Below are 23,260 nucleotides of genomic sequence, written 5' to 3' on the forward strand. Positions count from 1 at the left end.
TACAGTATATATACTATATATTGTACAAAGTGTGTGTATATATATAGTGTATGTATATTTATGTAGTGTGTGTGTGTATATATATATAGAGAGAGAGACAGAAACAGAGGCTGACAGATATACTGTCTAGAGTAGAGAACAGTGCATTTCTAGGCTATTTCTATTATGTCATATGGAGAAATAATTATATCAGTAATCCTAAGTCTTTTTAGTTACAACAATTATCTTCTAAGCAGGAGTTCCTTTGCCATATATTTTAAGCTTGTGCTATATAGAATTACTGGTGGCAGTGTGTACGTTTATCTTTTCGTTTTGGCCCTCTGCTAAGCAGACTATTGTCAAAGGACTTTTTTTTTTTTTTTTTTTAAGTAGCTCCACACCCAGTGTGGGGCTTGAACTCAGGACGCTGAGAATAATAGTTGCATGCTCCACTCCCTGAGCCAGCCAGCCATGCCCAACATGGGGCTTGAACTCAGGACGCTGGGAGTAAGAGTCACATGTTCTACTGACTGAGCTACCAGGCACCCTCTCAAAGGATACATTTTAAAAGAGAATGTGATCATGACTTTCATACAAATATAAAATGAAAATATACTAAAGATTATATTTAACTCATTAATTAATTATATTATGATACTGTTGCCAGTTCAAAGTACCACATGTTTATGGTCTAAGGGATGCTGAAATGAACGTACAAGTGAATGCAGAACAGATAAAACTGATCAATATCCACTGGACAATAATCAGGACCAATTTGCATTTCTAGGACATGTTTGTATTAGTATCCATTTCCACAAGTGAACTTCTCTTTCTACAGACTTATAAAAAAGTCTAGTCAATGACAAATGCCTGAAATAGTCAAGATACCCGTTTAATTCCAGTCTTTCACAGTTTTTCCTTACTGTCCAATACTGTTTTCATTTCTGGTATTTTATATTAACTTGATTTGAGTAGTTGCATGAGAAAAATTGTTTCATGTCCATCTACTGATTTCAGTTTAGTCATGTAAATTCTGTGAGGGCAGGTACTCAAAAATGCATGAATCTATTAATCAATAAAATGATGTTCTGGTGTAAATACAAAAGTTGAATGGTTAAAACCTATGTCCTGCTTCAAAAAATAGAAGAAAATAGGGTTTTTATAAACCTAATATTATTTTAATTGTAATGGAGGAGTCAGTTATTTGAAGGAATCCAGCAATGAATACTTTTGAAAAGCAAGAATTCTCTTTGGATAGAATTAATTCCTCCTTGCCTTTTTATTTTATAAATGAGAGCTATGTATATCACATTTTAAGTTGGGTATAACTTTAACTCCAAAATAATTAGAAGTGCTGAACCATGAGTGAAGCAAGTATGGCATGTTATATTTATGAAATCCTCATATTGTATGATTTTGCTCTGATGTTTGCTCTCTTGCCATTGTATTTTATAACTAATAATAATATCTTAGAACTAACTTAGAGTTACATACCCCTCTCTCATTTTGAGGAATACCAAGTATGGTGAGGTAAACTGTACCTATACCCCTGGCAGCTGGACTGTGAGTCAGAGATAGTCTTGCTCAGGCCATTGACTTTTTTTTTTTTTTTTGAGAGACAGACTGAAAGAGAGAGAGAGGGAGAGAGAAAGCATGAGCACACAAGCAGGGCAGAGAGGAAGAGGGAGAAGCAGACTCCTGGCTGAGCAGGGAACCTGATGCGGGACTCTATCCCAGGACCCTGGGATCATGACCTGAGCCGAAGGCAGATGCTTAACCAACTTAGCCACCCAGGCACCCCCAGGACATTGACTTTTAAGGGAGTGATGGATGTTAAATTAGTTAGATCAGATGATGCAGCTGTGGAATAGTTTCAGCAGTATGGGTGTGGAGAGTGGGGATGAATATTCAGTGGGTTCTCAGGGCTATGGGGCCTGAGTTTATGGCTTAGGATTTTCATCATACCCTGCCTCCTTTGATTTCCTTGGGAGTCTGATTCTCTGGGCTTCTATTGATTCTATGATCTACCTGATTTCTTTGCAGTCAGTTTCTTTTCTGCTAAAGTTAACTGGACTTCGTCTCTGTTGTTTATTAAGCAAACAAAAACCGAAACAAAACTCTAATAGAAGAAACAATCAGGTACATGATTATGTTTCTAGTTATGTGATCATTATCAAATTTACATAGGACAAAGTGAAGTATATATTATTGTATGTGGGGAAAATAGAAACAATGCTGAAATAATTAGGTTGCTGAATTGTAACGTAACAGACCACATGAATCAATTTATGGAATAATAGTATACCTATGAATATATCATTTTGAAGTATTGTAGTCCATCTTTTACCTTAAGAGTCATATGCCCAAGAATATCCTTTGAATATTTAAAACTTCTCTGGCATCTTAAAATATTAGCTGCTTCTAGTAATAGTGGAGTAGCTCGTATTGAACTAATCCTCCTGCAGAAAACCATTATAAATTCTGGACAAAATACAAAAACCCCACAACTCTGAAGGCACTGGAGAGTGACCATAAGCAGGCAGAAATGGAAGGGGAGTCAACACTTGGAGAGAATAACACTGCATAAACAAAAATGAGATTTTATTGCCAGCAGACTTGCATTACAAGACATGCTGGAAGGGAGTTCTTCAGGCTGAAGGGAAATGATACCAGATGGAAACTTGGATTTTTCATAGGAATAAAAAGCACTGGAAATGGGAAGTATGTGGGTAAATGTATTTATTATTCCCCAATTCCTTTAAAACACATCTGAGTGTTTAAGGAAAAATTGTAATATTGTATTGTGAGGTTTCAATATGGCAATATGTAGATGTAATACCTACAATGATTATAGCATAATGTTGAGGAAGGGAAATTGCAAGGTTCCTGCATGTTTATGAAGTGGTACAATATTAACTCTCAGTAGACTGTGAAAAGTTAAGGATGTATGTTATCTTTAGAGCAACCACTAAAAAATAATGCAAAGAGGGATTGCTAAAATATGAGGTTAGCAGTTTTCAATATGCTGGCATGCAGCTGAATCCATATTTCAAAAAAGAATAACAAATGTATTTAAATTATTAGATTTCAAACATAAGATAATTTTTAATGGTAGAGTAGAAAATACTAGCAGCATGTAAAAGGACTGAAATAATGCAGAAACTCTCTGGTAAATAATAATAATTATTGTTAAAATTTATTGAATGCTATGTATCAGCACTGTTAAGCTCTTTACATATATTATTACATTTATTCATTACAACATCCTTAATAGGGTAGTTACTATTATTAGTTCCATTTTACCATAAGTGAGGTATTAAATAATATGGTTTTAAATAATTTATCCGAGGTATCATAGCTAGTAAGTAGCAGAGGCAAAATTTGAACCCAGAATACCTGATTTTTAGAGTTTGTGCTCCTAACTACTGTATTATATTTCCTCAGAAAATGAAACCTGAATTAAGCCTCATGACCAACATATTGCAAATAAAGTACAGTATATGAATAAGACTAAATTAAAGGTGAAGCATGTGTTGAAATATGAAATATGAGGAAATGTCAATTCCTATTTCTAATATTCTTAGCATTCTCTTTTCCTCATGTGTAATATATACATTTCAGTTTCTCCGATATAAACTTGGTAATGATCATCTAGCTAGTGTATCTCCGTGGTTAATCCCTGGGGTGGGTAATTCCTATCCCAAATTCTCCACTCTTTGGCTTTATTTTGTCCCTTAGCGCTTTCTTTACTTTGGTGGCCCCCTCTTTCAATATATCTGGCTGGAAAGCGAGAACTTCTTATAGCCTGGAGTAGGAAAAATGAGGGAAAGTTTGTGATTCATAGGCCATGAAGAAGAGAAAAATCAGGCTACTGTTTGGTGGGGAACGACATAGAGTTATATTGACTGCCCTCTGTGTATCAGGTTCATAAAAATGATCTGCATTCTGTCTTCTGCCATTTCTGTTTAACAATACATGGTATAGCTATGTTTTCAAACTTTTTTTGTTAAATAGCAAAGAATCTTTTTTCCAAGTTAAAAATCTCATTTTATTGCAATGTGGAAAACAAAAGTGGTATTTTATCTACCCAGATGTTTTAGTAAGTTCGTATTTGTAATGTTTGCATCAAGTCAGATTAATCACGTTTTGCTGAAAGCAGAATTTGAAAATGAGAACTGTAGATAATTATGATCTTAGTCTCAGCACCCAGCTATTTCTGTGGTTTTGGTTGCTGAATGTTGAGATAAGTGGTGAAAAATGGCCTTACTAACAGAGGGGCAGAGAGTCATGTATCACATCCCCACCCCTTTTCTTGGGTTATCTTGAGTGATTATAACTATGTATAGACACTTGAGGTTTAAGGCATGTAAAAAAAATCTGAAGGGTCTTTTGAACTGCTCACTAGGGGTCCTTCCTGTGTTGAAATCAGGTAGCCTACTCTGAGGGACCACTGACTAAACTGAAAACATGCTTGCTAGCCACATCAACCAGGATAGAGCAAATACCGTGGAGGTGGAGAATTTGGGGGTTTTAAGTCATCACATATACTATTAGTCTTTTAAAACTGCCTTTTTGCTTTTGTATGTCAATGATAGCTCCAGTGCACTTATGCCTTGTCCATGTGACTTAGCAAATGTTTGCAATCAGGAAATTGGGTATAGGCCCCAGCACCAAAGATAAAGAAGGCAGAAAGCCAGGTGGTGTTCATTTTCAGGTAGGATAACATTTAAAATCCTTGGGCTCTCCCATCTATTTTTTGACATTGCTTCCTTGGGCTTCTCTCCATCCAGTTGGATCTTTGCATAGATGACATAGTGTAGCCCTATCTAGATATATGTGAAATAATTCATAACATATATGAGGCATAAAAAAAAAAAAATAAGTGTACCCCTATCCCCCTCCAGTTTAAGAAATAGAACATTACCAGTGCTTCTAAAGCACCTATAGGTCCCACCACAATTTCATTCCCTTCCTTCCCTATCAGAGATAACTATCCTGAGTTTTGAGTTATTCTCTGGCTTTTCTTCATAAATTTCTCATTTATATCTTAAGTTGTGTCATGTTTAGTTTTGATCATTTAAAAATTTTATATAAATGAAATCATAGGTATTTTTCTTCAGCTTGCTCCTTTGCTCAGTATAGTAGAGAATCAGTCATCTTGTTGTCTGCTGTATACTGAGACCTTTGGGTTGTTTTTTATTTTTAACTATTTCAAACATTGCTACCATATACATTTTTGTACTTGTCTCCCAGTACACATGAGAAGCTCTCATGGAATTTTTAAAGCTCTTCAGACTGAAGAAGGACTGTCTTCAGGAATCTCTTTAGTAGTTTCCACAGTCAGAGACTTCTTCCTGTTTTCTTATTTAAGCTAGTTATATTATAGTTTAACTTGTTTCCTTATGTTCTAGAAAGCATAGTGGTTGAACCAGCTTCAAAACTCCCAACTTTCTCATGTCTGTGTGATTTTGGGCAAGTTATTTAACCTCTCTGGCCTCAGGTCCTCACTTGCAAACTACCTCGTATGGTTGTTTTAAGGATCAATGAATTAATCTATATAAAGTGCCTGAAACATGGTAAACATTTAAAAATTTTAGCTATCATTATTCTATTCTACCCATAATGGAAATGGAAAAAGCTTGTCATTATCTTTTATGAGAGACCCATTTATACATTTAAATTTATTACTTCCCAGTCCTGTCCTTTTGGAAGCTTACTTATCAGTAAAAATTTACTTGTTTATTCCAAAAATTTAAACATTTACTAGATGCATGGCATTGTATAAGTCATGGGGCATACAATCAGCAACTAAACTGGATGTCTCTGCCTTTAAGAAACTTAAGAGTTTAGTAGAGTTTAGAGACATAAAATAAATACACAAGTATTGAATTTCAGACTGTTATTAGTGCTATGAAAGGAAAGAATATGGACTATGAGGGGGATAAAAGCAAGGAAATATCTCCTTGAGATGGAGGAACTAGAGAAAGCCCCTTTTAGCAACTGATATTTAAGCTGCAATAAAAGCAAAGTAGGGAGAGGAGTGTTCCCTAAAGGGGGTTATCATGTGCCAGGACTTTCAGGTGGAGAAGAGCTGGTATGTTGGGGGCCTAAGGGAAGCCAGAGAGGCTAAAGCTTAGCAAGGTGGGAGCAGTTGAAATTGGAGAAACTGGAAGAAATACACTCAAGGACTTGCAGGCCAAGTAAAGAACAACAAAGGGGAATTGCAATGGATTTGAAGATGGAGAGGGGCAGGATCCATTTACATCATAAAGGAGCTGCCTGCAGCATAGAGAAGGTATTAAATATAGATTAGTTGGGGAGGCTGTAATCAGTTTTAGAGGTGGCAGATGATGATGGCAGGGGAGATGGAGAGAACTAGACTTTCAGAAATATTTAAGATATAGAATAGACAAGACTGGGTGATGGTTGTTTTTGTAACCATGGGTGGTGAGAGAGAGGGAGGTGTCAAAGATAGTTCTGGTTTTTGATTTATCAACCTTCTGTGCTAACTTTTGAATTGTATTTGTCATTTTTTATTTAATATGCCCAGACTTACAACTTTTCTCTTCAATTGTATAAACTGTAATAGAATTTAGTGCTTTTTAAAAATAGATACTTGGGGTATCTGACTGACTCAGTCAGAGGAGCATGTGGTGCACTCTTGATCTCAGGGTTGTGAGTTTGAACCCCATGTTGGGTGTAGATTACTTAAATGAATAAATAAAAACTTAAAAAAGAACTAAAATCTTAAGAAAATAGATGCTTGACTAATGTGGGATTCTTGGTTTTATATACTGATTTCCTGCTTGCTTTTAAGATTACCTTGCAATATAATAATTTTAAAAAATTTTTAAGACTTTACAATGAGCAAGGCACTGGTTAGACAAAGTGAGCGATTCAGAAGTAAATTGAATGTAAGCACAGTACTAAACCACTGACACCCTATTTACTTCAGTGGCTCCTAGATGTCTTAAGTATATATAATTCATCTTGCAGGGTTTGAATATTTCTTGAATTTTTTGAATACTTGCTTTTTTAATTTTTAATTTTCTTTTTTTTAATTATGTTAGTCATCATTAGTTTTTGATGAAGTGATCCATGATTCATTATTTGCATATAACACCCAGTGCTCATTACAACACAGGCCCTCCTTAATGTCCATCACTGGGCTAACCCACCCCCCTACCCCCATCCCCTCTGAAACCCTCAGATTTTCGGTTTCTTTTTCTTTTTTTTATGTTATGTTAGTCACCATACACTACATCATTAGTTTTTGATGTAGTGTTCCATGATTCATTGTTTGTGTATAATACCCAGTGCTCCACGCAATACGTGCCCTCCTTAATACCCATCACTGGGCTCACCCATCCCCCCACCCCCTCCCCTTTAAAACCCTCAGTTTGATTCCCAGAGTCCATAGTCTCTCATGGTTCGTCTCCCCCTCTAATTCCCCCCCCTTCATTTTTCCCTTCCGTCTCCTAATGTCCTCCATGCTGTTCCTTATGTTCCACAAATAAGTGAAACCATATGATAATTGTCTTTCTCTGTTTGACTTATTTCACTTAGCATAATACCCTCCAATTCCATCCATGTTGATGCAAAAGTTGGGTATTCATCCTTTCTGATGGCTGAGTGATATTCCATTGTATATATGGACTACATCTTCTTTATCCATTCATCTGTTGAAGGGCATCTCAGCATTTTCCACAGTTTGGCAATTGTGGACGTTGCTGCTATGAACATTGGAATGCATAGGTACCTTCTCTTCCCTACATCTGTAATTTTGGGGTAAATACCCAGTAGTGCAATTGCTGGGTCATAGGGTAGCTCTATTTTTAACTTTTTGAGGAACCTCCACACTGTTTTCCAAAGAGGCTGTACCAACTTGCATTCCCACCGACAGTGTAAGAGGGTTCCCCTTTCTCCACAACCTCTCCAACATTTGTTGTTTCTTGCCTTGTCAATTTTTGCCATTCTAACTCGTATAAGGTGGTATCTCAATGTGGTTTTGATTTGAATTTCCATGATGGCTAATGATGTTGAACATTTTTTCATGTGTCTGTTAGCCATTTGTATGTCTTCTTTGGAGAAATGTCTGTTCATGTCTTCTGGCCACTTTTTGACTTATTTGTTTTTTGGGTGTTGAGTTTGAGAAGTTCTTTATAGATCTTGGATACCAGCCCTTTATCTGTAGTGTCATTTGCAAATATCTTCTCCCATTCTGTGGGTTGCCTGTTTGTTTTGTTGACTGTTTCCTTTGCTGTGCAGAAGCTTTTTATCTTGACGAAGTCCTAAAAATTCATTTTCGCTTTTGTTTCCCTTGTCTTTGGAGACGTGTTTTGAAAGAAGTTGCTGTGGTTGATGTTGAAAAGGCTACTACCTATGTTCTCCTCTAGGATTTTGATGGATTCCTGTCCCACACTGAGGTCTTTCATCCATTTAGAGTTTATCTTTGTGTATGGTGTAAGAGAATGGTCGAGTTTCATTCTTCTATATATAGCTGTCCAATTTTCCCAGCATCATTTATTGAAGACACTGTCTTTTTTCCATTGCATATTTTTTCCTGCTTTGTCGAAGATTAGTTGACCATAGAGTTGAGGGTCCATATCTGGGCTCTATTCTGTTCCATTGATCTATGTGTCTGTGTTGTGCCAGCACCATGCTGTCTTGGTGATCACAGCTTTGTAATATAGCTTGAAATCTGGCAGTATGATGCCCCTAGCTTTGTTTTTCTTTTGTAACATTTCCTTGGCGATTCGGGGTCTTTTCTGGTTCCATACAAATTTTAGGATTGTTTGTTCCAGCACTTTGAAAAATGCCATTGGTATTTTGATCAGGATGGCATTGAAGGTATAGATTGCTCTGGGTAGCATAGACATTTTAACAATGTTTATTCTTCTGATCCATGAGCATGGAATGTTTTTCCATCTTTTTGTGTCTTCTTCAATTTCTTCCATGAGTGTTCTGTAGTTCCTAGAGTATAGATCCTTTACCTCTTTGGTTACGTTTATTCCAAGGTATCTTAAGGTTTTTGGTGCTATTATAAATGGAATCAATTCCTTAATTTCTCTTTCTACAGTTACATTGTTAGTGTATAGGAAAGCAACTGATTTCTGTGCATTGATTTTGTATCCTGCCACATGGTATCCTTAGCCAATTTGAATACCTTTTATTTCTTTTGTTGTCTGATTGCTGTTGCTGGGACTTCCAGTACTATGTTGAACAATAGTGGCGAGAGTGGGCATCCTTGTCATGTTCCTGATCTTAAGGGAAAGGCTCTTAATTTTTACCCATTGAGAATATTTGCTGTGGGCTTTTCATAGATGGTTTTTATGAAATTGAGGAATGTTCCCTCTATCCCTACACTCTGAAGAGTTTTAATCAGGAAAGGATGCTGTATTTTGTCAAATGCTTTTTCTGCATCAATTGAGAGGACCATGTGGTTCTTGTCTCTTCTCTTGTTTATGTGTTATATCACATTGATTGATTTGTGTATGTTGAACCACCCTTGTATCCCAGGGATAAATCCCACCTGGTTTTGATGGATAATCCTTTTAATGTACTCTTGGATCCTATTAGCTAGGATCTTGTTGAGAATTTTGGCATCCATATTCATCTTGGATATTAGTCTGTAATTCTCCTTTTTGATGGGGTCTTTGCCTGGTTTTGGGATCGAGGTAATGCTGGCCTCATGGAATGAGTTTGGAAGTTTTCCTTCTGTTTCTGTTTTTTTGAAACGGCTTCAGGAGAATAGGTATTATTTCTTCTTTAAATGTCTGGTAGAATTCCCCTGGGAGACCATCTGGCCCTGGACTCTTTGTTTTTGGGGAGGTTTTTGATCACTGCTTCAATTTTGTTACTGGTTATTGGTCTATTGAGATTGTCAGTTTCTTCCTGTTTCAGTCTTGGTAGTTTATAGGTTTCCAGGAAGGCATCTGTTTCTTCCAGATTGCTTAATTTATTGGCATATAGTTGCTGATAATAATTTCTAATAATTGTTTCTATTTCCTTGGTGTTAGGTGTGATCTCTCCCCTTTCATTCATAATTTTATTAATTTGGGTCCTTTCTCTTTTCTTTTGGATAAGTCTGGCCAGAGGTTTATTGATCTTATTAATTCTTTCAAAAAACCAGCTTATAGTTTCGTTGATCTGCTCTATTGTTTTTCTGTTTTCTATTTCATTTATCTCTGCTCTAATCTGTATTATTTCTCTTCTCCTGCTTGGTTTAGGTTTTATTTGCTGTTCTTTCTCCAGTTCCTTTAGGTGTAAGGTTAGCTTGTGTATTCAGGATTTTTCTTTTTTGAGTGAGGCTTGGATGGCTGTGTATTTCCCCCTTAGGACCACCTTTCCAGTGTCCCATAGGTTTTGGACCAATGTGTTTTCGTTCTCATTGGTTTCCATGAATTGTTTAAGTTCTTCTTTAATTTCCTGGTTGACCCAAACATTCTTTAGCAGGATGGTCTTTAGCTTCCAAGTGTTTGAATTCCCTCCAAATTTTTTCTTGTGATTGAGTTCCAGTTTCAAAGCATTGTGGTCTGAAAGTATGCAGGGAATAATCTCAGTCTTTTGGTATCGGTTGAGACCTGATTTGTGACCCAGTATGTGGTCTGTTCTGGAGAAAGTTCCATGTGCATTGGAGAAAAATGAGTATTCTGTTGTTTTAGGGTGGAATGTTCTGTATATATCTATGAAATGCATCTGGTCCAGTGTGTCATTCAAACCTCTTGTTTCTTTGTTGATCTTCTGCTTAGATGATCTGTCTATTGCTGAGAGTGGAGTATTGAGGTCTCCTACTATTAAAGTATTATTATCAGTATGATTCTTTATTTTGGTTCACAGTTGGCTTATGTAGTTGGCTGCTTCCATGTTGGGGGCATAGATATTTACAGTTGTTAGATCTTCTTGTTGGATAGACCCTTTAAGAATGATATAGTGTTCCTCTGTGTCTCTAACTACAGTCTTTAGCTTAAAATCTAATTTGTCTGATACGAGAATTGCTACCCCAGCTTTCTTTTGAGATCCGTTGGCATGGAAGATGGATCTCCATCCCTTTACTTTCAGTCTGGATATATCTTTAGGTTCAAAATGAGTCTCTTGTAGACAGCATATGGATGGGTCCTGTCTTTTTATCCAATCTGCAACCCTGTGCCATATCATGGGATTATTTAGGCCGTTCACGTTGAGAGTGATTATTGAAAGATATGATTTTATTGTCTTCATGTTGCCTGTGAAGTCCTTGTTTCTATAGATTGTCTCTGTAAATTTCTTTTCTATATTACTCTTGGGGTCTTTTTTCTTTTATAGAATCCCCCTTAATATTTCTTGCAGGGCTGGCTTGGTAGTCACATAATCTTTCAGTTTCTGCTGGTCTTGGAAGCTCCTTGTCTCTCCATCCGTTCTGAATGAGAGCCTTGCTGGATAAAGTATCCTTGGCTGCATGTTCTTCTCATTTAGTACCCTGAAATGTCTCGCTAGGCCTTTCTGGCTTGCCAGGTCTCTGTGGACAGGTCTGACATTATTCTGATGTTCCTCCTTCTGTATGTAAGAAATTTCTTCCCCCTAGCTACTTTCAGGATTGTTTCCTTGGATCTAAGATTTGCGAGTTGTACTATTATATGTCGGGACATTGATCTGTTCACAGTTCTTAGTTGAGGGGTCCTTTCTGCCTCTTGGACATGAATGCTTATTTCCTCCCCCAGATTAGGCAAGTTCTCAGCTACGATTTGCTCAAATATATCTCCTAGACCTCTCTCTCTCTCCACCCTCTCAGGGATCCCAATAATTCTGATATTGGAACATTTCTCTCTCAGTCTGATCTCTTGCGCTTTAAGCTGTTTTTCCCAGGCCTCCTTGGTTTCCTTCTTTTCTGTCATCTTATCGTCTAGCTCAGTAATTCGTTCTTCTGCCTTGTTTACCCTGGCAGTCAGAGTATCCAGTTTAGACTGCATTTCATTCATAGCATTTTTAAGTTTGGACTGATTAGATCTCATTTCTGCCCTTAGAGATTCTATGTTGTCGCTAATATTTTTCTCAAGTCTAGATATCGACTTCATAATTGTGACTGTGAAGTCTCTGACATCTTGCTTATATCCATATCCATTAGGTCTGTGACAGAGGCCACAGTCTCCGATTCTTTTCTTTGTTGGGGGTTCCTCCTCTTAGTCATTCTGTTAGGGGGTGGTTGAGGGAATGTACAGAGTCCAGAGTATTAACCAGGACCCGAGCAAGATGCACCTGTTTTATAGGAACCCTAGGGTTCTCGTCCTCTTGTTCTTCCAGCCTGTTTTCTGGGGGAGGGGCCATGCTGCACTGTTACTCAGGCAACCCTGATTAGGCAGAGTTCCCCTGCCCCTGTGTGGGGTGTGGGGACTCAGTGAAAACCGTTTTTTTGAGCTTTTGTTCTCTGGCAGCTTTCCCTGGAGGCTTTCCGTGTCTCTTCCTAGAGTCAGAGCAGAAGTGACCTTACCCAAACCTCTGTCCCAGAACAGAGAAATTGAAGTCTGCTCTTCACTGAGCTCTCCAGGACACACAGTTTTTGTTTCTGTCTACGCTGCTAAAAATCGCAGCCTCCCAGTTGTGGGCCCCACAGCAACTCTCCCAGAGGTCAATCCCAGGGCTGGGCCGTCTCTGCCCTTTGTGCTTCTAAAACCATGAGGTGCCCCTGGTTCAGGCGCACACACCTGCAGCTCCTGGATACTGTCTGGGGGCTGGACTAAAGTCCTTTCCCCGCCACTACTGGTCTGCGAGTCTTGTGCCCAGTCCCCAGTGCAGGATGTTTTTGCGCTCCGGTGTTATATCACCTTCCCAGAGCCAGCTTATGGCGGCTCCCTCCCCCTTCTGTTTATCTTCCAATATCTGCCTGCAGAATCATGGCTCTACCCTTTATACTTCAAGACCTATGGAGATTTTCTGCTTGTAGAGATCTCTCTCTCTCTATATATATCTATCTATCTCTCTCTCTCTCTCTCTCTCTCTCTCTCTCTCTCTATATATATATATATATATATATATATATATATATTCTTACATCTCAGGCTGATTTCGTGGGTGTTCAGAATGGTTTGGTAGATATCCAGCTAAATTCAGGGGACTGGTTGAAATAGGGTCCTCTACTCCTCCGCCATCTTCCCTCCTCCTGAATATTTCTTTGTCTTCTAGCATATTTTTTATTGGCTCTGACCAATGGTCATTCATATGTTTATTCAGACCCTTATTGAACTCAATTGTATTTTCAATCATGTATTCATAACAACAAGTTAATAGGTTTCTACTCATTTAAAAAACAATCCTTTTTAGGAAGATCTTAAAACAGTCTCCTATAAGCTTTGAGGGTGCAGTTTTCTTTTTTTTAAATTGGAGTATAGTTGACATACAATGTAACATTAATTTTAGGTGTACAGCATAGTGATTGGACAACTCTGTATGTTCTAACATAAAGATTGTTGGCTTTTCTGTGAGGCCTCCTGAACAGTGGTGGCGGCTGGGAGTGGCCCTGGGGAGGAGAAGGTGGGGTGACGTCATCTTCCAGCCTACCAGCACAGCGGGACTTCACAGAGACACAGCACCCGCAGTGGAGTCTGGAGTCACTTACACCAAACCCTGCCCCCCTGCACCCAGCAGGGGCATATTCACTAGGGCAGGTATAACTTGAGCCAGTGCATCCAGCCTGTTCCTCAGAGGACCAGCACAGGACCCAGCATGTCCCGAGTCTACTGATTATAGAGTGCCCCAAAGTGTCAGCTTCAATTCTGGTAGAAATAGGACCAGGCCTTTTTGTTGTTGTTGTTGTTATGTATTTATTTATTTTCTTCCTTCCTTCCTTCCTTCCTTCCATCCATCCATCCATCCATCAGGCTTATAGTTTTTTGTTTGTTTTCTTGTTTTTTGGATCAGGCTTCTTTCTTTTCTTTTTCCCTTTTTTAAAAATTTTTTTTGAATCAGGCTTATAGTTTTTTGATTGCTTTTTTTGTTCCTTTTTTCTTTTTTTGGATCAGTTTTTGTTTTTTTTTTTTAATTAGGCTTATCTTAAACAAATCAGAGCACACCTATTTGAAGGTCCAAACATTCTCCACTGGAAGCAAGGAGGAACTCTGCAGAGGACTGACCTGTGGGAAAGAGCAGCCAAAACACAACAGCAGAGTGCACACCACATACATCCCAAACACTTCCTGAAGCACCAGGTCCTGGACAGTGTATGACCCCTTCTTAATATGGCATTTGTCTCAGGAGCAGGACAGAAACCTAGACAAAATGACAAGACAGAGGAATTCTCCCCAAAAGAAAGATCAAGAAGAAATCACAGCCAGGGATTTCTGAGCAAGAATTTAGAACAACAGCACAGTGGGACTTCACAGAGTCCCACTGCCCCCCTGCACCCAGCAGTAAGAATACTAGCTGTGCTTGAAAGTATAGAAGACACCAGAGAAACCCTTGCTGCAGAGATAAAAGACCTAAAAACTAATCAGGCTGAAATAAAAAATGCTATAACTGAGATGCAAAACCGACTGGATGTAATCACAAAGAGGATAGAAGCAGAGGATTGAATAGGTGATATAGAAGATAAAATTATGGAAAATAATGAAGCTGAAAAGAAGAGGGAAAGAAAACTATTAGATTACAAATATAGACTTAGGGAACTCAGCAATTCCACAAAGTGCAATAATATCCATATCATAGGAACCCCAGAAGAAGAGTGGGGAAAAAGGGGCAGAAGGTTTATTTGACAAATTATAGCTGAGAACTTCCCTATCTGGGGAAGAAAACAGGCATTCAAGTCCAAGAGGCCCAGAGAACTCCCCTCACAATCAAAAACAGGTCAACACCAAGACATGTAATAGTGAAACTTGCAAAATACAAAGATAACAAGAGAATGTGGAAAGCAGCTAGGGACAAAAGGTCCTTAACCTATAAAGGTAGACACATAAAGTTAGCAGCACACCAGAAGAGAGTGACATGAAATATTCAACGTGCTAAATGTGCAAAGTATGCAGCCAAGAATACTGTATCCAGCAAGGCTGTCATTCAGAATAGAGGGAGAGATGAAGAGTTTCCAAGACAAGCAAAGACTAAAGTGAGATCATGAACACTAAACCAGCTCTGCAAGAAATATCAGAGGGGATCCTTTGAATGGGAAAGAGAGACCAAAAGCAATGAAGACTAGAAAGGAACAGAGACAGTCTACAGGAACAGTGGCTTTACAGGTGTAAATGGTACTAAATTCATCTCTATCAGTAATTACTCTGAATGTAAATGGACTCAATGCTCCAATAAAAAGACATAGGTTATCAGAATGGATAAAAAAAAAAAACCAAGACCCATTGGTAATGCTGCTTAAAAGAAAGTCATTTTAGACCCAAAGACAACCTCCAGATTGAAAGTGAGGGGGTAGAGAACCATATATCCTGCTAATGGACCTCAAAAGAAAGCTGGAGTAGCCATACATATATCAGACAAAGTAGATTTTAAACCAAAGACTATAACAAGAAATAAAGAAGGGCACTATATCATAATAAAGGGGTCTATCTGACAAGAAGACCTAACAATTGTAAATACTTATGCCCCCAATGTGGGAGCACCCAGATATAAAAATTGATAACAAGCTTAAGGAAAATCATTGATAATAATACAATAATAGTAGGGGACTGTAACACCCCACTCACTGCTATGGACAGATCATCTAAACAGCATATTAACAAGGAAACAATGGCTTTGAATGACACACTGGACCAGAGGGACTTAACAGATATATTCAGAGCATTTCATCCTAAAGCAGCAGAAAACACATTCTTTTTGAACGCACATGGAACATTCTCCAGAATAGATCGCATACTGGGTCATAAATCAGGCCTCAACTGGTACAAAAAGATTGAGATCATACCATGCATATTTTCAGACTGCAACACTATGAAAGTTGAAGTCTACCACAAGAAAAAATTTGGAAAGACCACAAATACTTGGAGGGTAAAGGACATCCTACTAAAGAATGAGTGGGTTAACAAGGAAATTAAAGAAGAAATAAAAAAAATAATACATTGAAGAAAATGAAAATGAAAACACAACAGTCCGAAATCTTTGGGATGCAGCACAGGTGGTCATAAGGGGAAGTATATAGCAATACAGTCCTTCCTTATGAAGCAAGAAAGTCTCAAATACACAACCTAATTTTACACGTAAATGAACTGGAGAAAGAACAGTAAATAAAGCCTAAAACCAGCAGAAGAAGGGAAATAAGATTAGAGCGGAAATCAATGAATAGAAATTAAAAAAAAACAACAACAAATCAACAAAGCTAGGAGCTGGTTCTTTGGAAGAATTAACAAAATTGATAACCCCCTAGCCAGACTTATCAAAAAGAAAATAGTGAGGACCCAAATAAATAAAATCACAAAGGAAAGATGAGAGATCATAACCAACACTGCAGAAATACAAACAATTATAATGAAGATTATGAGCAATCATATGCCAATAAATTGGGCAATCTGGAAGAAATGGGTAAATACCTAGAAACATACACTACCAAAACTGAAGCAGGAAGAAATAGAAAATTTGAACAGACCCATAACCAGCAAAGAAATTGAATCAGTAATCAAAAATCTCCCTGACAAACAAGAGTCCAGGATGGATGGCTTCCCAGGTGAATTCTAGCAAGCAAACATTTAAAGAAGAATTAATATGTATTCTTCTGAAACTATTCCAAAAAATAGAAATGGAAAGAAAACTTTGAAACTCATCCTGTGAGGCCAGCATTACCTTGATTCTAAAACCAGGCAAAGATCCACTAAAAAGGAGAATTACGAAAGATCAGTATCCCTGATAAACATGAATGCAAAAATTCTCAGAAAGGTACTACCTAATTGAATCCAACAGTATATTTACAAGTACTATTCACCACAATCAAGTGTGATTTATTCCTGGCCTGCAGGAGTGGTTCAATATCCACAAATCAATCAGCATGATATACCACATTAATAAAAGAAAGGGTAAGAACCATATGATCCTCTCAATAGATGCAGAAAAAGCATTTGACAAAACAGAGCATCCTTTCTTGATAAAAACCCTCATGAAAGTAGGGATAGAGGGAACAACCTTGACATCATAAAGGCCACATATGAAAGACCTATAGGTAATATCATCTTCAGTGGCAAAAAAGTGAAAGCCTTTCTCCTTAGGTCAGGAACATGGCAGGGATGTCCACCACTGTTATTCAACATAGTACTAGAAGTCCTAGCCTCAGCAATCGACAAGAAAAAGAAATAAAAGGCATCTATATTGGCAAGGAGGAAGTCAAACTTTCACTCTTTGCAGATGGTATGATACTGTATATAGAAAACCCAAAAGACTCCAACGAAAAAATTGCTGCTAATGATACATGAATTCAGCAAAGGCACATATATAAAATCAACATACAAAAATCTGTTTCATTTCTATACACCAAAATGAAACATCAGAAAGAGAAATCAAGGAATCAGTCCCATTTACAATTGCATCAAAACTGATAAGATACCGAGGAATAAACCAACCAAAGAGGTAAAAGACCTGTACCCTGAGAATTGTAAAACACTGATGAAAGAAATTGAAAAGACACAAAGAAATGGAAAAACACTCCATGCTCATGGACTGGAAGAACAAATACTGTTCAAATGTCTGTACTACCCAAAGCAGTCAACATTCAATGCAATCCCTATCAAAATAGCACCAACATTTTTCACAGAACTAGAACAAACAATTCTAACATTTGTATGGAACCAGAAAAGACCCCAAATAGCCAAAGTAATGTTAAAAAAGAAAACCAAAGCTGGAGGCATCACAATTCCTGACTTCAAGCTGTATTACAGAGCTGTAATCATCAGGGCAGTATGGTTCTGGCACAAAAACAGACACATAGATCAATGGAACAGAATAGAGAATCTGGAAATGGACCTGTAACTATATGGTCAACTAATCTTCGACAAAGCAGGAAAGAATATCCAATGGAAAAAAGAGTCTCTTCAACAAGTAGTGTTGGGAAAAGTAGACAGTGACATGCAGAAGAATGAAACTGGACTACTTTTTTATACCATACACAAAAATAAATTCAAAATGGATGAAAGACCTAAATGTGAGACAGGAAACATCAAAATCCTAGAGAACACAGGCAGCAACTTCTTTGACCTTGGCCATAGCAACTTCTTACTGGACATGTCTCCAGAGGTAAGGGAAACAAAAGCAAAAAGGAACAATTGGGACTTCATCAAGATAAGAAGCTTCTGTACAGTGAAGGAAACAATCAACAAAACTAAAAGAGAAACTTCGGAATGGGAGAAGGTATTTTCAATTGATATATTCAATAAAGGGCTAGTATCAGAAATCTATAAAGAACTTATAAAACTCAACACTGAGAAAATAAATAATCCAGTTAAGGAATGGGCAGAAGACATGAACAGACATTTCTCCAAAGAAGACATGCAAATGGTTAACAGGCACATGAAAGAATGCAGAACCACCACTCCTCATCAGGGAAATACAAATCAAAACCACAATGAGATACTACCGCACGCCTGTCAGAATGGCTAAAATTAACAACCCAGGAAATGAGATGTTGGTGAGGATGTGAGGAAAGGGGAACTCTCTTACACTGTTGGTAGGAATGCAAACTGGTGCAGCCACTCTGGAAAACAGTATGGAGGGTCCTCAAAAAGTTAAAAATAGAACTACCCTACGACCCAGCAATTGCACTAGTAGGCATTTACCCAAAGGATACAAAAATAGATTCAAAGGGGCACATGCATCCTAATGTTTATAGCAGCAATGTCCACAATAGCCAAAATATGGAAAGACCCCAAATGTTAAAGAAGATGTGGTGTGTATATATATATATGTTTATGCACATATATATAATGGAATATGTACACACATATACATATATATACACATATACCTACAATGGAATATTACTTAGCCATCAAAAAGAGTGAAATCTTGCCATTTGCAATGATGTGGATAGAACTAGAGTGTATTATTCTAAGTGAAATAAGTCAGTCAGAGAAAGACAAATACCATGATTTCACTCATATGTGGAATTTAAGAAATAAACAGATGAGCACAGGGGAAGAGAAAGAAAAATAAAATAAGATAAAAACAGAGAGGGAGGCAAACCATAATAAACTCAACTATAGAGAACAAACTGAGGGCTGCTGGAGGGGAAGTGGGTGGGGGATAGCCTAAATGGGTGATGGGCATTAAGGAGAGTATATGTTGTGATGTGCATTGGATGTTATATGTAAGTGATCACTAAATTCTACTCCTGAAACCAGTACCACACCATGTGTTAACTAAGTTGAATTTATTTATTTATTTATTTATTTTTTTAAAGATTTTATTTATTTATTTGACAGAGAGATAGAGGGAGAACACAAGTAGGCAGAGAAGCAGGCAGAGGGAGAGGGAGAAGCAGGCTCCCCACAGAGCAGGGAGCCCGATGCGGGACTCGATCCCAGGACCCTGGGATCATGACCTGAGCCGAAGGCAGCCGCTTAACCGACTGAGCCACCCAGGCACCCACTAAGTTGAATTTAGATAAAATTCTGGAAGAAAAAAAAAATCACCTTTGGCAGCCCTCATAGCAATAATTTATTTAGGCAAAATTATCAGTGGATACTATAGTGAGTGAAAGTTTGATGAAAAGCAGGATATTTGCATAGTCAAAATATCTCCCCATAAAATACTTAGTAATTATTTTTATTTTTTTTAATTTTTATTATTATTTTTTAAAGATTTATTTATTATTTGACAGAGACACAGCAAGAGAGGGAACACAAGCAGGGGGAGTGGAAGAAGGTGAAGCAGGCTTCCCGCGGAGCAGGGAGTCTGATGCGGGGCTCGATCCCAGAACCCCTGGGATCATGACCTGAGCCGAAGGCAGATGCTTAACAACTGAGCCACTCAGGCACCCCAGTAATTATTTTTAAATAAGAAAAAAGTTCTTATTAACTTTACTGAGGCAAGTATCATCTTAACAAGTGACAAAATTTACCAACCCCAGTAATTGGACAAGTCAACATTGTATATGCCTCCTGATAATGAACCTAGAAGAGCATAGCCTCAGTTCTATGATATTCTTGCCAAAAATATGTAAGCTGCATCTGTTCATGACAAGGAAACGTTAGAAAAATCCCAATTGAGGAACATTCTATGAAGTAGCAGCATTTATGTTTCAGAAATGTCAAGGTCATCAAAGACAAAGAAAAACTGAAGGAGCATTCCAAATTGAAGTCGTCCACAGAGACATGACAATGAAATGCAAAACATGATCTGAATTGGATCATGTTACTGGATTCCATGTTATTGGAACAACTGGTGAAATTTGAATTGGGTCTCTGGTTTAAATGGTAAAATCACTACAACAAAAACTTTTGATGTACTATATGTTGGCTAACTGAACATAGTAAAAAAATAATAAAAGACTTCAGCCGGGAAGTAATGCATAAAAAAAATAAATCCTAAAATCATGTTAAAATTAATTTGTTCATTTTGGTGATTGTATTATGGTTATGTAGGATAGTGTCCTTAATTGGAGGGAATATACCAAGTAGTATTAAGGGGTAATGGGACATCATGTTGCAACTTAATTTCAAATGGACCAGAAAAATATTTGTGTATATATGAGTGAATGTAAGTTTAATGAGGTAAGATGTTAACAATTGGGGAAGCTGGGTCAAGAGTGTGTAGGAGTTCTTTGTACTATATTGCCACTTTTCTGTTTTAAGTTATTTCAGAGTCCATTTTTAAAGAAATGCTATCTTCAAAAGTTGAATATCCCTATGACCTAATTTACATTGAATGCTCTACTTACCAAGAAAAACGTTTTTTAAATTTAATTTTTTTAAGATTTTATTTATTTATTTAAGAGAGAGAGAGTGCACACACATGCATGAGCAGAGGGAGGGGCAGAGGGAGAGGGAGAAGCAGACTCCCTGCTGAGCAGGGAGCCCAACCTGGGGCTCAGTTTCAGGATCCTGGAATCATGACCTGAGCCGAAGGCAGATGCTTAACCCATTGAGCCACCCAGGTGCCCCAAGTTTTTGTTTTTTGTTTTTTTAATTTTAAAATGATCGGATTGATGCAAAGGTGAGTTTGAGTAATTATACAAAATAGATGTATGGACAGTTATGCCTTGAATATAACAAGGTTGACATGGGACTTTGGATTTTTTTTTTTATCTTAAAAAAATACCCTGTCCTCCAAAGTACATAAATCATTTCTAAACAGATGCATTAAGGAAAAATAGCATCCTAGAGGACAAAACACCTCAGGCATTTATCTCTTGACCTTAACCGATGACAGACCTTGAAGGAACTTCAAAGCTACAAAATAACTGGCTCTGACATGTACCAAGATGGGGAAATACTTTCCATAACTTCTTAGTCTTTAAAGAGAACAAAAGAAAAAATAGTATCATATTTCATAAATAGAACTTAACAGTTGAATACTTCACATTATTCATTTGTGATTTTGTTGTTACTTGGGAAAAGCTAATAAAGTTAAGTCAAGCTTATTTTTTATATCCATTATATCCCTCCCCACTTCCCACCCCATTCTGGTAGTGTGCAGAGAAACTGAAAGCTTTAAAAATTTCATTGCTTACCCCAGTTATCAGTGAAAGTGCGTTGCATGCTTTTCTTTCACTGCCATTAGGCCTACACAGGTCAAATTGCATTTTATACCTCTTAGTTGGCATTTGTGTTCTTCTGTAGTTCAGTGGTAACCTATGTTTCTTACTTTCTTAACTTTACTACCCTGTAGAAATCATCTTGACACATTTGTATTTATTTTACCCTGTAAAAAATTTTTTGCTTCTAATTACATGTGATCCTCTCACCTGTTTTTTTCTGAATGTTTCCTGTTCATCTGTCAAAATACATTGTGGGTATCTGTTTCTTCTGGGAAGCTGTTTCTAGTCCTCTTGGTCCATGGTGATTTCTCTGTATTAAGACATCTTACAGCTTGTTTGTTAAAGCCTTTTCTTTGACATTTAATCTTTAAATCTTCTGTATTTTTGTTTTCTTATTTGTGTTTGTACCCTTTTGTCTTCTCAACTAATTTGTAAACTCCAAAAGAGGAGATACGGCATTTGTACCTCCCAGTCTTTCTGACAGTGCCTAGCTGTCTTTTTAGTTGAATTACTTTTTAATGTACACAGTTATCCTTTAAGCACTTATTACCTAAAATGGCACTTATTACCTATAAATCCTTTAAAATTGGCATACTATTATTACTTTTTGGAATCTGTTTAAAATTAAAATGATTTTTCAAAATGAATTGGAGTAGGTATACTTTTTTCTCTTGGAATAACTGGGAAAAACAACATAAAAGAGAATGAATAGAGAAAATTTATCTTTTATAAAGGGTGTTATCTCTTAACATTCTGTTCAGTTTAAGAATGCCCGAACACTCACATATTAAATGTGATACCAGTGAAATAAATTTTTACAATTTTCCTTGGGGGAATATAATATAGCACTTACCTTTTTAATAGAATATAGAATATAATTTTTTAAAAAGATTTTATTTATTTATTAGAGAGAGAGTACAAACAGTGGGGAAGAGCAGAGGGAGGGAAAGGGAGGGGGAGAAGCAGACTCACTGCTGAGCAGGGAGCCTGATGGGGGGGCTCGATCCCAGGACCCTGAGATCATGACCTGAGCGGAAGGCAGATGCTTAACCACCTGAGCCACCCGGGCACCCCTAACGTGTTGTTTTAAAGAAAGTGAAAAGGTACTCATGCTTAGTTGTTCACTAGGTTAAGAAGAGTTAAAAAAGAAAGAATATGTTGGGGATAGGTTAAAGAAGGGCAACTAGAAATCTAGATTATAAAAAATATTCATTATCCTTTCAATTGGGTGCATCTGATTTGAACAGATAATTCACATGTGTGTAGTTACTTTTAGGAAACCAAAACATTATGCCAGCATTTTGCTTTTAATATACTTGGGGCTTAATTGCTTTATTATCTAAGATCACTGTGGCCAACATCTGTTGCCATTATATTAGTTGTATTTTGACCAGGCAGATTTTTAAAATGCCCAAAGCTTTCAGGGAAACTTCTTTTTTCTCTTTTGACTATTACTTTCAAAAATAATTAATAGGCATCTGTAAACTTACCATTGGGGCAGTGAGGGAGGGGGGAAGCAGTGACTCTGGCAACAACCCAAAGCTTAATATTATATTGCTGAGGTTCATTCATATTGTTGCATGTCACTATGGTTCATTTGTTTTAACTGCCGTATGGTATTCTGTTTGAATA

General features: G+C 37.4%; 1 protein-coding gene across 16 annotated transcripts in view; it reads left to right on the top strand.

The window, feature by feature from the left end:
- The window catches only part of WDPCP (WD repeat containing planar cell polarity effector), a 445,572-nt gene that overhangs the window by 33,815 nt on the left and 388,497 nt on the right, over window positions 1–23,260 (top strand). The gene's annotated exons all lie outside the window — the stretch shown is intronic.

Source organism: Halichoerus grypus, chromosome 10, assembly GCF_964656455.1.
Source record: "Halichoerus grypus chromosome 10, mHalGry1.hap1.1, whole genome shotgun sequence".
Taxonomy (NCBI): Eukaryota; Metazoa; Chordata; class Mammalia; order Carnivora; family Phocidae; genus Halichoerus; species Halichoerus grypus.